At 40.1% G+C, this 11,304-nt stretch overlaps 1 protein-coding gene across 4 annotated transcripts in view; it reads right to left on the reverse strand.

The window, feature by feature from the left end:
• The window catches only part of DCLK1 (doublecortin like kinase 1), a 229,351-nt gene extending 228,746 nt beyond the window's left edge, over positions 1–605 (reverse strand). For 2 of the 4 annotated variants that reach the window (XM_040055302.2, XM_040055306.2), the window contains exon 1: positions 298–586. The gene's annotated coding sequence lies outside the window, so the exon portion shown is untranslated. Of the gene's footprint in view, positions 1–297 lie in introns of all 4 variants that reach the window. The other 2 variants (XM_040055301.1, XM_040055307.2) reach the window with 2 other exon arrangements.
• Between the last annotated feature and the right edge of the window lie 10,699 nt (positions 606–11,304).

Consider the following 11,304-nt stretch of genomic DNA (forward strand, 5'->3'; position numbering starts at 1 on the left):
AGGCACCTCAGGCACCCCAGCCCCCGCAGGGTGCCCGACCCGCGGGGCGCCCGGGCCGGCGCCGCGCCCGCTCCCCGGGGCCGGACCGCGCTCCCGCAGCTCGGCACTGGCCCCGCACTGGCCCCGCACCCGCGGGGCCGCCGCCCCACACAATGGGCACAGGTGCATCGCTCCGCGCCGCGCCCGGCGACCGCGCCCCGGCGGCCCCGCACGCCGCAGCCCCCGCGCAGGGCAGGGCAGCGCGGGGCGGGCACGGCCCCGGTCCCCCGGCCCCGGTCCCCCGGCTCCGGCGCTTACCTGTTCTCCGCAGGCTGGCGGGCACCTCCTCACTCAGACCTGCCGGCCGGGCGCGGAGGGAAGGCGGCGGCTCGGAATGGGAAGCGGCCAAAGAGCGGCGGCTCCCGCCCTCCCCCCGCGACCACCCGGCTGTAGGCGCAAGTAGTTGCCGCAGAAAGCGGCTCTGCTGCCTTTGTTACGCCTCCCCTGGCTGTAGCGCGCTGCTGGGGAGCCCGGGCTGCAGCTGCTTCGCCTTTCTTCTGCTGCTGCCGGTTGCAGTGATTTGCATTAGCCCGGCCCTCATTGAAATGCGGCTCTTCACACCAGCCTCTCCCAGGCGCTCTCCAGAGGGCGGCGCCGCCGCCGTTGTCTCCCCCTCTCTCCCTCTCTCTCCCTCCCGTTGCGGGCCCGCTCTTCCATCGGCACTGCGGGAATGCCGGAGCCGCGCCGAGCAGGGTGCCAGCCCAGCCCTGCCGGGATCAGCGGGCACCATCCCGCTGCTCGCCCCGCGGCACATCCCGGCTGCCCGCCCGGCGCCTCCCTCCGCCCCGGGCACCCCGGCCGGTGAGACCTGCCCGATCCGGAGCTGCCTGTGCCCGGCGAGGGGGACGTGTGGCCCGAGTCCGAAAAACGCCTTGGGAAGGAATGTTAGCAAATATGTATGTTGGCATTTCCAGGAGATTCGCCTGGCGCGAAGTACTGAAATCCTACCGAGTTCCCAAAGCCCTATGAGACGGTTTGGGTGCGGAAGGCGGGATCGGTGTGGAATTTAGGTATTAAAAGCAGTGGAGCCATACTTAGTTACATGCTCAGTTAGCCATGCTCACACCACTCGCTTAGTTACAGCTGGTCTTGGAAGTGACTGATTTCCATAGATGCTACAGTTTTTTGGCTGAGATTTCTCAGAGCGTGTATTTGGCTAAAGGCATCTCTGGCTTCATGTGACTGAGTCACCCAACGCCTGAGCCCATCAGGTCTTGGAGCATGTTCGCTAAGTCAACCTCCACCCAAAAATTCAGCCATACTTGATGCTTTCTCCTCATAGGCTTGTTATTCTTCACTTTAATGTAAACACTTCAATGGTGAGCTCCTTCTCGAGGTGAAGGATGTGGTTTGCTCTCCTTTGTGCAGCCAAGACTTCAGCCCTCATCTGCTTGTCAGGTAAACAGCCTATGGTCCAGGGGGACATGGAAGGGAAGAAAACGCACTCTGTCCCTTATGTTGGAGCTGCTCCACTTTGAAAGAATTAAAAATGCATTAGATCAGAGAGGGAATTAGTCTGTAACCTCGTGGTTATGGCACTCATTTGGGAAGGACAAAAGATGGCTTTGTGTGTCTGTATTACAGACAATTTATGTGGTTTATATCCATAAATCCAGAGACAATCAGTGGAGCAGAGACTTAAGCCCAGGGCACCCTGGTCCCTTTGATAGACCCTTAATCAGAATAGAGGTTCCTGTTTAATCTGTCTGAAGGCAAACCAAGCCTTCCTTCCACAAAAAAAATGTAAGAGCCTCAAAAAAAGAAGGGGATGGAGCACTCCCTTTCTCTTCTTTTCCCCTAGAGAAGTCCATATCTTGGCTCTCAGGAGACAGGAGATTCCCTAAAGAAGAAAAATGAATTGTTGACCTGTCTTCATCATCCTGGAGGAATTTTTTAATCACTAAAGAACAGAGCAGACAGGAGTCTTCTGGCTACACATTTTTCCTTAGTTTTTGAAAGAGAAATGAGCACCTGAAACCTTCAGAAAAGCCTCTGCTCAAAGAAGTAACAGTATTAAAATACCTGAACATCAAAAAGAGTCAGAATTCAATGTACAATTGTGTCCTCAGAACTCAGAACACTCTTACCAGCTGGCTTCGTTTTTGTGGATCTTGTTCGGAGGCACTTAACTCTTCCCCTATGGACAAAAAGGTGCAGGGTCACTTTACTAAAAAGACCATTGTTTTTCAGCTGCAAGTTCCTAAAAAGTGAGCACGTCCACATTGAGGATTTCACCAGCTTTTTTCATTCTGTCGGGTTTGAAAATGTCTTGGTCTGTGCTTAGACTAAACAGGTATCAGTGATATTGGTAACTTTGTTATATTTGGGGAGTGAATGGAAACTCATATTAAGTGCATTCCGGTACTGGTAACGCAAGTCTTACAACAAAACTTTATTCTTTAAGCCACTTCTTTTGTAGGTCAACAATCAAATAAAATATTTATGACAGTCTTAAATGATAACAAAAAACTGGCAATCACAAAGATTAGAGATGGAAAATACCATTATGGTCCTGAAAAAGGAGTGTTCTTTAACATTCTTCAGTGCTATTTTGTTCAGTTCATTTTAAATGTCTCCTTTAAATGTCTTGGGGTCTCTGTTCCCCAAAGGAAATATCCCTTTAATGTTGAATTCCTCCAATGATAAGGTTTTTGGGTTTTTTTCTGATCAGCAGGTTAATGGAAGTTTCTTATGTATCAACTCATTACTTTAGCTATAGTGCCCTGTATTCACATATATAATTTATTTCTCCCATTGGTGTTTACATCTCTCTGACATGTATTATTAACATCTAGCCTAAGTGTTCAAAATATTTCACAGATGTTCAAGAAAGACCTTCACTCTGACTATATTAAAAAAAAAAAAAAAAAAAAAAAGAAAATACAGTATAAATCAAGGCAAAAGTATAAACCCAGTAGGAAAGTATCTTTTAAAATGTGTTTTTTTGTTAAATTGAAGTTTTGTGTCTAACATGAAGACACAACACAATAGTGTAGTCTGTTTGTCAAGCATTCTTACCATGATTTTATTTTTAAAGCACTTTAAAATATGCTTTACCTTTCTTTCTTGTGTTTGTTCTCCATTTGAATTAAAACAGTGCAATTCTAAATAGAAACAAAGCCTGAATAAAACAGTTCAGCAGTTACAGAATCGTCCTGTTAACAGACTGTTTTCCTAATAGAAAAATGTCTTTCCTTGTTGGACAGACTTTGAAACATTGTGTATTTCTAAGACCCCTGTAAATGCATCTTTATAAACCACGGTACAGTCATTTCACTTTGGATAAAATAAGTAGCTTTGACTTCTCATCTCTGTTAATGTTGATCAAGTTTTTCAGATCTAAGAGTCTTCCAAGAGTTTCAACTTTTCTGAATGTTTGTTATTTTTGAGCACCTTTGTCAAACTAGAATTGGAAACAGTTATGTCTCCACCCAAGACTCCTGTATCTGAAAGCTGTACCAAATGCCTTGGAACATTGTTGTGGGAGCTTCTCTTTACTTGGCTAACCACTGTGACCCCTAAATCCTTTTCAGAGTCACCGCTTTCCAGGACACAGTCTCCAGTCTTCTAAACGTGACCTACATTCTTTGTTCCTGCTGAATGACCTTGCATTCAGCTGTCTCAAAAAGCACGTTCAAATGATCACGGCTCACTAAAGGATGTCAATTTCCTTACAGAAAAACTGTTCTTTCTTTGCATTATTTAGTGCTTTATGCATTTCATGTCATCTGAAAATTTCACCATTAATGTTGTTAAACATTTCTTCAGAACACTCAAAAATTTATGCGGTAGCGAAGGACAGCATTTTCTGAAACGCGGGGCTCAATCCCCCACGGCAGCGGTGTCAAGGGTGTGTTTACAGCTCACTCCACTTCCCATCACAGAGGCACTCAGCTCTCAGGATGCCGTGGCAGGCCAAGGGAACTGGTGCTAACGTCGCCGCATATGCCCAGCTCAGCAAACAGCCTGTGCCAGCTCCCAGCAGGGATCTGAGCAACTGGAGCGGCACCAGCCAGCTGGGCACTGCAGAGCTGTGCGCTGGGCCGGGCTGGGCTGGCAGTCCTGGCACCAGCCACACGTCGGGAAAAAACCACTTATGAGAAACAGCAGAACTCTACAAATTCCTCAGGAATTACCCAAGGGATGGTGGTTAGCTGTTTGTACTTATATTTGTAGATCCACCGTTTAGCCATTTCACAATTAATTATTACGTGTTGCACTGGTTCTGTAGAATGCTAGTCACTTAATTAGGTTGATATACTGCTGTATGTCTGTTGCTTTACAGAAGCATATGTCAATGCAGTCGTCTTCATCAATCATATCCAACAATTTCACCCAGAAAGCTGCCCAATTTGACATGCTCATTGTCACTAGTTACACAATCATTTTTGGTATTGATTGCGTCATGTATTGGGACTCCATTTGTTTTACCCGCTAGTGAGTCCAGCATACATAGAATTATAAAATCAAAGTCATATTTTTTATGTTGTCCAAATGTAATCCTGGCTTTATCCATGTTTCTATTAACATCCTAGAATTTCTTCAATAGCAATATTATTTGTTCAGGCAGGCTAGTAATAGTTTCTCTTTTAAACTACTCTTGTGCTAAAAATTATTTCCATATTATTTTAGGCAAAAACATATGGCATTCATGACTGGGATGGGGCCATATTATAAAGAAAAAATAGCTAAATATTTCTGTCTGCTCTGCATTGTTATTGAGAATTTCACCTGTTTCCTTCTAATAACAGCCCTATGATTTTGATAGGATTAATTTTTTCAAAGTATTTTATTTTTTTAAATTCCTCTTTCTACTTAGTGTTTCTTATTGTAAAATTTCTCACTGATAATTTCTCATATGTTTGCCGTAGCTACTTCACTTGTCACAGACTTACAACGATGGGCAAAAGCAAAGTCTTTGCTAGATAATTTGTCCTTCTGTATTTCTCTTCATTGAGGCTGTGTTTTAAAAAAGACAATATTCTCTCTAACTGCATAACTGGATTTTTGAATCTGGTAAAATAATTCACTGTTACAGACTTTTTTTTCTCATTTATTTCCTTATAAGTGACTTCTCCCAGAAATTCATCTTTTTAAACTGCAGACCAGGAGTAATTCTCTTTACATAGTGCAGACGTAATTACAGGCTGGTCATTGGATAAAACATTCTTAAAGTTATTTCTACATCTCTGTCCACTGGAAAGAGGTTCAATTGTAAAGGGAACACATTCAGTATTGGAAAGTTATCATATTTCACTTTCTGATATTCCATGAATGCTAGAACTATGTCAAAAAAAAAAGACCTTCAGCATGGCTTGTCAGACTTATGTCTCTTTTTCTTCTTTCAGGCATTATTATTTCAGGTATGAGTAAGAACATGTTTAAAGAGCTGTTTTGCCAATTTGATTCGCCCATATTGGTTGCAAGAATTAAACCTAAAGCTGTCTTTTGAGTCTATACATTATAGATGAATCTTCCATGTGTCAGGTCAAATCCTACCTGTGAAACAACTCTATCAATCTCTAAATATTTTCCATCATCACGTAGTATAGAAAGATATATATTTGAGTAAACTCTTCCTATAATTTTTTGACTTTCCAGATTGCCAAGAAGCTGAATTAAAATAATTCTGAGGTGTAGGGTCTCACTTTGTGCTGGTCTAAACCAGTTAAATGGAATTGATATTCTTTTCTGACTGGTAACCTTTAGCAGAAACAATTTAAATAATTTAGGATATGTATGTTAACAATAACCTCAACTCAATCTCAGTGCTATTCACATGTCTTCTTCATTTGGAGAGACAGCTGGAATGTTTTATGATTATAAATGCACAAGCTGTTTTGTTTTTTTTTTAAATGACCTAAGAACAGCATATGTGAATAGTTTTTTAACCAGCTTTTTAAAAATAAGTTAGAGGGGCTAGGGTTGGGATACAATTTTTACAAACATTACTTTTAAAAAGGAGCTGCTTTCCAAAGTAATTTGGAGTGCAAAATTCTTCACCAACTATTGGCACTTTTGAAGTAAAGCCCCAAATAATATACTTTTGCCAAGTGGGTCTTGTCAATCAGAAGAGGGCTAGAATATCATAGTAGCTCAGGCAGGATTTTATGAGGAGAGAGAGGGATAGATGTAAGCTCATCCTCAGGTAGGTAAACAGCCAGTGTGTCCCCCAAGTCCCTAAGGGATATGTGAGGGACATAAACAGGAAACGCCAGGGAAAACCCCAGGTCATTCAAAGAGGAGAAATGAAGTGGGAAGACTTTAGTGTCACAAGCTGTGTCTCAAATTTTCACTGCGTAGGAATAGCTTTCTCACCTTGTAGATACAATTTTTTGTGACGCACTGGCCATACGAGCTTGTTGAGCAGTATCTGCTGGGTTCCACAGCTCCTGCTACAACCCGAGTCAGATCATTTGGGCATTTTTCTGAGTGGGGATATGGATGCCATCCTCTCTCACAGTCCATTCCCAGGTTAGGGGCGTAAGACAAAGCTGTTGCAGTAACAACTGCTGCTCCTTACACTGTCTGCACTGATGGTCCTTCCACTCAGCCACCCCAGGACAAAGAGCTGCAGCAGGTAGAACTAATTACATTACATTTGATTAAAGATTTATCTACATCATTGTTGAAAGTAAAATTCTGATTAATTTAGAGGCAATTCAATCCTCATCATGATAATCTTAGAGATTTCATCCTAACTGTCTAATACCATCAGTGCAGGCATAAATAGTAAGTATTATTTTAAGATGCTGAGCAGGAAATAATTTTATTTCCAAATTATTTAAAACATAAGGTCTAGAAAAATGTTCTTTAATAATATCTCTGGTGACGCTAATTTGGTTATTCTTAGCTACTGTGAGGTTGGGTACTGCTGTAAGGTTCATCAAGTAAAAGACAAACAAAATTGTCACAGATATCAATCCTAAATATTGCTAAAAACACCTAAGGCAATATACAGGCAGTAAAAGTTTTGTGTCTGGTGGAGCAGACTGTTTTAATTAGCAGTGTTTTAATGGAGTAATTGTGACTCTTGTGGTAACATGGTTTAAGTAAAAATCAGATCAAAGTACAATATTTCACAGTCATCATAGATGGTGTCAAGGATGCATAGACAACTAAATCAGCATACACTGAGGAAAAAGAATGAAAGTTGGAGACTCTGTGAGGGAAACTAAACAGCCAGTAAATTGAGAGGGCAACTAAATGTAGCTGACAGTCTTCTTATCTTCCCTCAGAGAAAGAACTTAAATTCCTAAAACTGGACTTAGACTTTAGAAACCTAAATATGAAACTGAAATCAGACCAACATGCTACCCTTCTGAACAGTTCCAGGCACTTCCAGTTCTATTCCATAAACCAAAATTAGCCCAAAATTTGTCGAAAAATTTGACCTTGAAAAGACTTCAGCCAGTCTAAAAGACAACGGTCAGGGATGATTCAAAATTAAATATCTTTAAGAGTTGCTATTTTAGAATTACTTGTTTAAAAATGTAAGGCAAAAGCTTTAGGCTGGCATAGATTGATGTTTCCTGTAATTTTAAAATTCTCAGGATTGTCAGCTCAGTCCTTTGATAATAAATAGAGCCATTGTAATCTATAGGGTAACCATGTTTGTGGGGGGAAATTAATGAGGTCTAGAAGAGAATAGGGTAGCTGGCCAATAACTCTTTTTCTGCTTGTCCATGTGTGTAGTTACATTTTGAAGGTCTAGGTGCAGTCAATGTGAAATAAATTCACATGAATTTTTACAGACAAATTTTGATTAAAAAAACACTGTTACCATTAATAGCCATAAAAAAGTCAAAGAAAAATCTTAAGATTACATTCAAATCATTGTTGATAGAAAGGAAATTAGTATTAAGTTAATCCACATGCTCTTAGATAGTAACAAAGCAAAATCTAATTTGCCATGAAAGGGAAATTCAGAGTCCTCTGTTTTGAAGAACTAATTAATTTTGCTTTAGTATGCAGAAGTTTAGTGTAAAATATCCCTTGAAAATTTATGAGAAAGGCTGTTTTACATAAACAGAATTATATCTCATTAAAGCTTTAAAGAACTGTAACTCATGCATAGTTTAAGTTTGTGAGGATTCAATAAAGGAAGTTATTGTGGAAAAATAGCATTTCTTTAAGGTCAGCAATTAATTGATGATATTGCAGTAGATAGTGGCATTAAAACTTGTATTCTTTTTCTTCCTTTTTGGCTGGTGTAGGTCTAGGGGAAACTGCCTCCAAATAATTATTCTTATTTTATTCCCTCAGTTTAATTTTACCAAGGTTATTACATTAAGAATTATCCGAACAACAGAAAACCGGCTTCTAAGTTTAAAAAAAAAAAAAAAAAAGAAAAGAAAAGAAAAAAAAAAGGCTGTTTTGTTGGTTGGTTTTGTTTTTGTTTTTTTTTTTTTAATGCTCTGGAGTGCCACTGTGGAAGGAATCAAACATTAAGAAGATATGTGAAGCTGCCATGGATCAAGAAGCTGTCACAGAAGCTGGTTTCAACCATTTTTTTCAATCTTGTTATTTCCACAATCATCAGAGAAGAAGATCTTCTTTTTCATTTGTCAGCTTCCTTTTAAAATATTTTTAACTCTTTAATCAAATTTCCTTTGTAAGAGATCTCTCACAGTGATGTCAAAATTTCCATGACAAATCAAGGTTTCCCTGTAAAGCCTGAAGACAAACACTTGTTTCTGCTGTCTGCTGTGATGGTAACATCTCACTTTTCTAAGTGGCAAGTTATTTTGAGAGTTGAAGAGTAACCAGTGTCAAGGCTGCTGAGAAAGATTCAGCTAAGCTTTTTTTTTTTTTTTTTTTTTTAGTCACTCTGAGTCTGCCTTTATTTGTCCTCAGTGGAATCTCACAGTTCTCCTACCCCTCAAGCAGTCTTAGAGCTGAAGCACTCTATCATCCATGACTAAGCCAAAAGGATTGGGTGAGTTTGAGTCCGTAACCTGTGAAGTGTCACACAGTGAAACAGGTCCTGTCTCTCCTCTTAATCTCTGTCTGTGCCTCATGCATTCGTGCAGTGTAACACTTTGCTTTCCTGGTCTGACTATCGTGTTCCTCAGAGGATATCTTAGCTCTGCAGCTCCTTTCTTCCCTCCCTTCCTCCCTCTCAATCACATGCTATAAGGTGCCAGACACATCCCACACCATACCCCAATCTGTACTGCTCTCTCATGCACAGGAGAAAATACTTAAGGAATGTACAAAGATGTGAACCCTTGTAAAAAATATATATATATTATTTATTTTGCAGAAGAATTAAAGCTCTTAGAATTTTTTTTTTTTAATCAATCTAAAGATGTGTTTACATTAAGACATAAAATTTTGTGATAGTCATTCATGAAGCCTCAGTTTTTTCCAAATACATCAAGAAATGTTGACTATGTCTCAGTTTTGTCCTTGCAAATTTGTTTTTGCCTCTGGCTTACATATTTGTCCTGCAATCATTCTTTCAGCCTGTGTTCTCAAGCTATGACTCTTCTGGCCTTGCCTTTCCAGCAAGAGTCTTCAGGACCTATGGCTGTGGTCACTGACCCCTAACAGCTTATATCTCTGGAAGAGTAGCTACAGTGAACTTATTTTCTGCCGGTTTCCTCAGGCACAGTGCTTCCAGATGTCTGAATATAGCAAACATCCCATTAACCAAGAAAAACACGTAATCTCTCTTGGAACAGCACTAAATTTAACATGGTCATTAAAAAAATGCTGCTAGGGATTCATTTCATAGACCTGCTGCTACTCTGCAGCCTAGAAAATAGAAGACTAGCATGCCATCTTAATTACACCAAATAATTATGAGTTGCAATCAGAGACTCTTAAGATACATTTACTTCAGAAACTGAGGGGAGCATATGAAAAGGGGAGGGAATTAAAATGAAGTTGATAATAAAGCTGAGATTTTCCTTACTATGCATGTTACCATGTCAACCTGAGTTATGCAGCATCACATTTGAGATCTATTCAAGACCCCTTGAAAAGCTTAGCAACTAACCAGGATATTATAGATGGATTTTCAGCTGATTTTGACATCTTTTGCATGATAAATGCTACTTAACCACATTCTTCTTCTGGTTTAATATCAAATACAACTGAGCAAATGTTTAATTATATCCATGCAGATGGTTTATTATGTAAGAGATAATTACTTGTCCCACTTTTAAAGTACTAAACCATGCAGAAAACATGGGCACAACCATTTTATGACAGCAAGTAACTTAATATAAAGTATTATTTCTTCCACATAGCAGAGAAAAACATGAAACCTCAGTATCCTGTATGTGTATAAGTCTCAGATGGTTTAACGGGGATTCTTTTATGTTAACTGTGTGAATATTTCCCCTGTTCTATCTGCCTTCTTAATGTCAGTATAGCTTTCCACTGCTGTCTGACAGTGGCCTAAAGCCTTTCACTGAAAATTGAAGCAATGTAAAGTTGGACAGCTAATCTATCAGAAAATACATATTTCTTTATTTTTAAGTACTTACATATGTTATGAGAAGTATTTGAGTTTCAGCATAGATTTGAGCATTTTATAAGCTGGTACACAACAAAAGTTGGTAGATAGATGCTATTAAAGAGTTACAACACTTTTACCTGTTTCCCATGTTAGCTGAGCTACTTAAATGTTCTGAGGGACAAAAGATGCAAAAAATATGACTTAAAAGCAAAATGAAAGTATCAGCCTGAAATTGTTTAAATTTGCACTCTTAGTAAAGAACCTGGACTTATTTTAGTAAAACACTGTATTAAACCTGCAAAAGGAAGTAACTTCAGAAGTGATAAATCCATTGCACAGTATTACGAAAATCAATCACTTAGCGAGATGAAAGTCACCAATAATGTAAAAGTGATTAAACACAATTTACCATCAGATGCAGAAAGTTCTCTCACTCTTAAGACAGATGCTGGAATAATTGTTCTCAGAGCAGCAGAGCAAATGGAGTTTAGCCATTTGCGCATCTTGCCTATATTGTTTTTTGGATGTCCAATGGTGAGAGTTTCTTAACCTTTTCCTCAGCACAAACACAAATACCCTTTCTCTCTAGTCAGGTGTCTTATTTCTTAACATTTTCAGGAATTCAAAATAGTTTAGTTCTCTCCTCTTCTCCAATTTGATTACAGTTTGCCATGCCTGCAGATATCAGGAGGCATTTGATGAATATGACTTGCTCAACAAAGGCAGCAAGCTGGCAGTGATCCTCCAGAAAGTGTGAAGATTCTCTGTGGGAGAATGGATGGTTCACACCTTATCAC

The sequence above is a fragment of the Hirundo rustica genome, chromosome 2 (genome assembly GCF_015227805.2).
Source record: "Hirundo rustica isolate bHirRus1 chromosome 2, bHirRus1.pri.v3, whole genome shotgun sequence".
In the NCBI taxonomy this organism is placed as follows: Eukaryota; Metazoa; Chordata; class Aves; order Passeriformes; family Hirundinidae; genus Hirundo; species Hirundo rustica.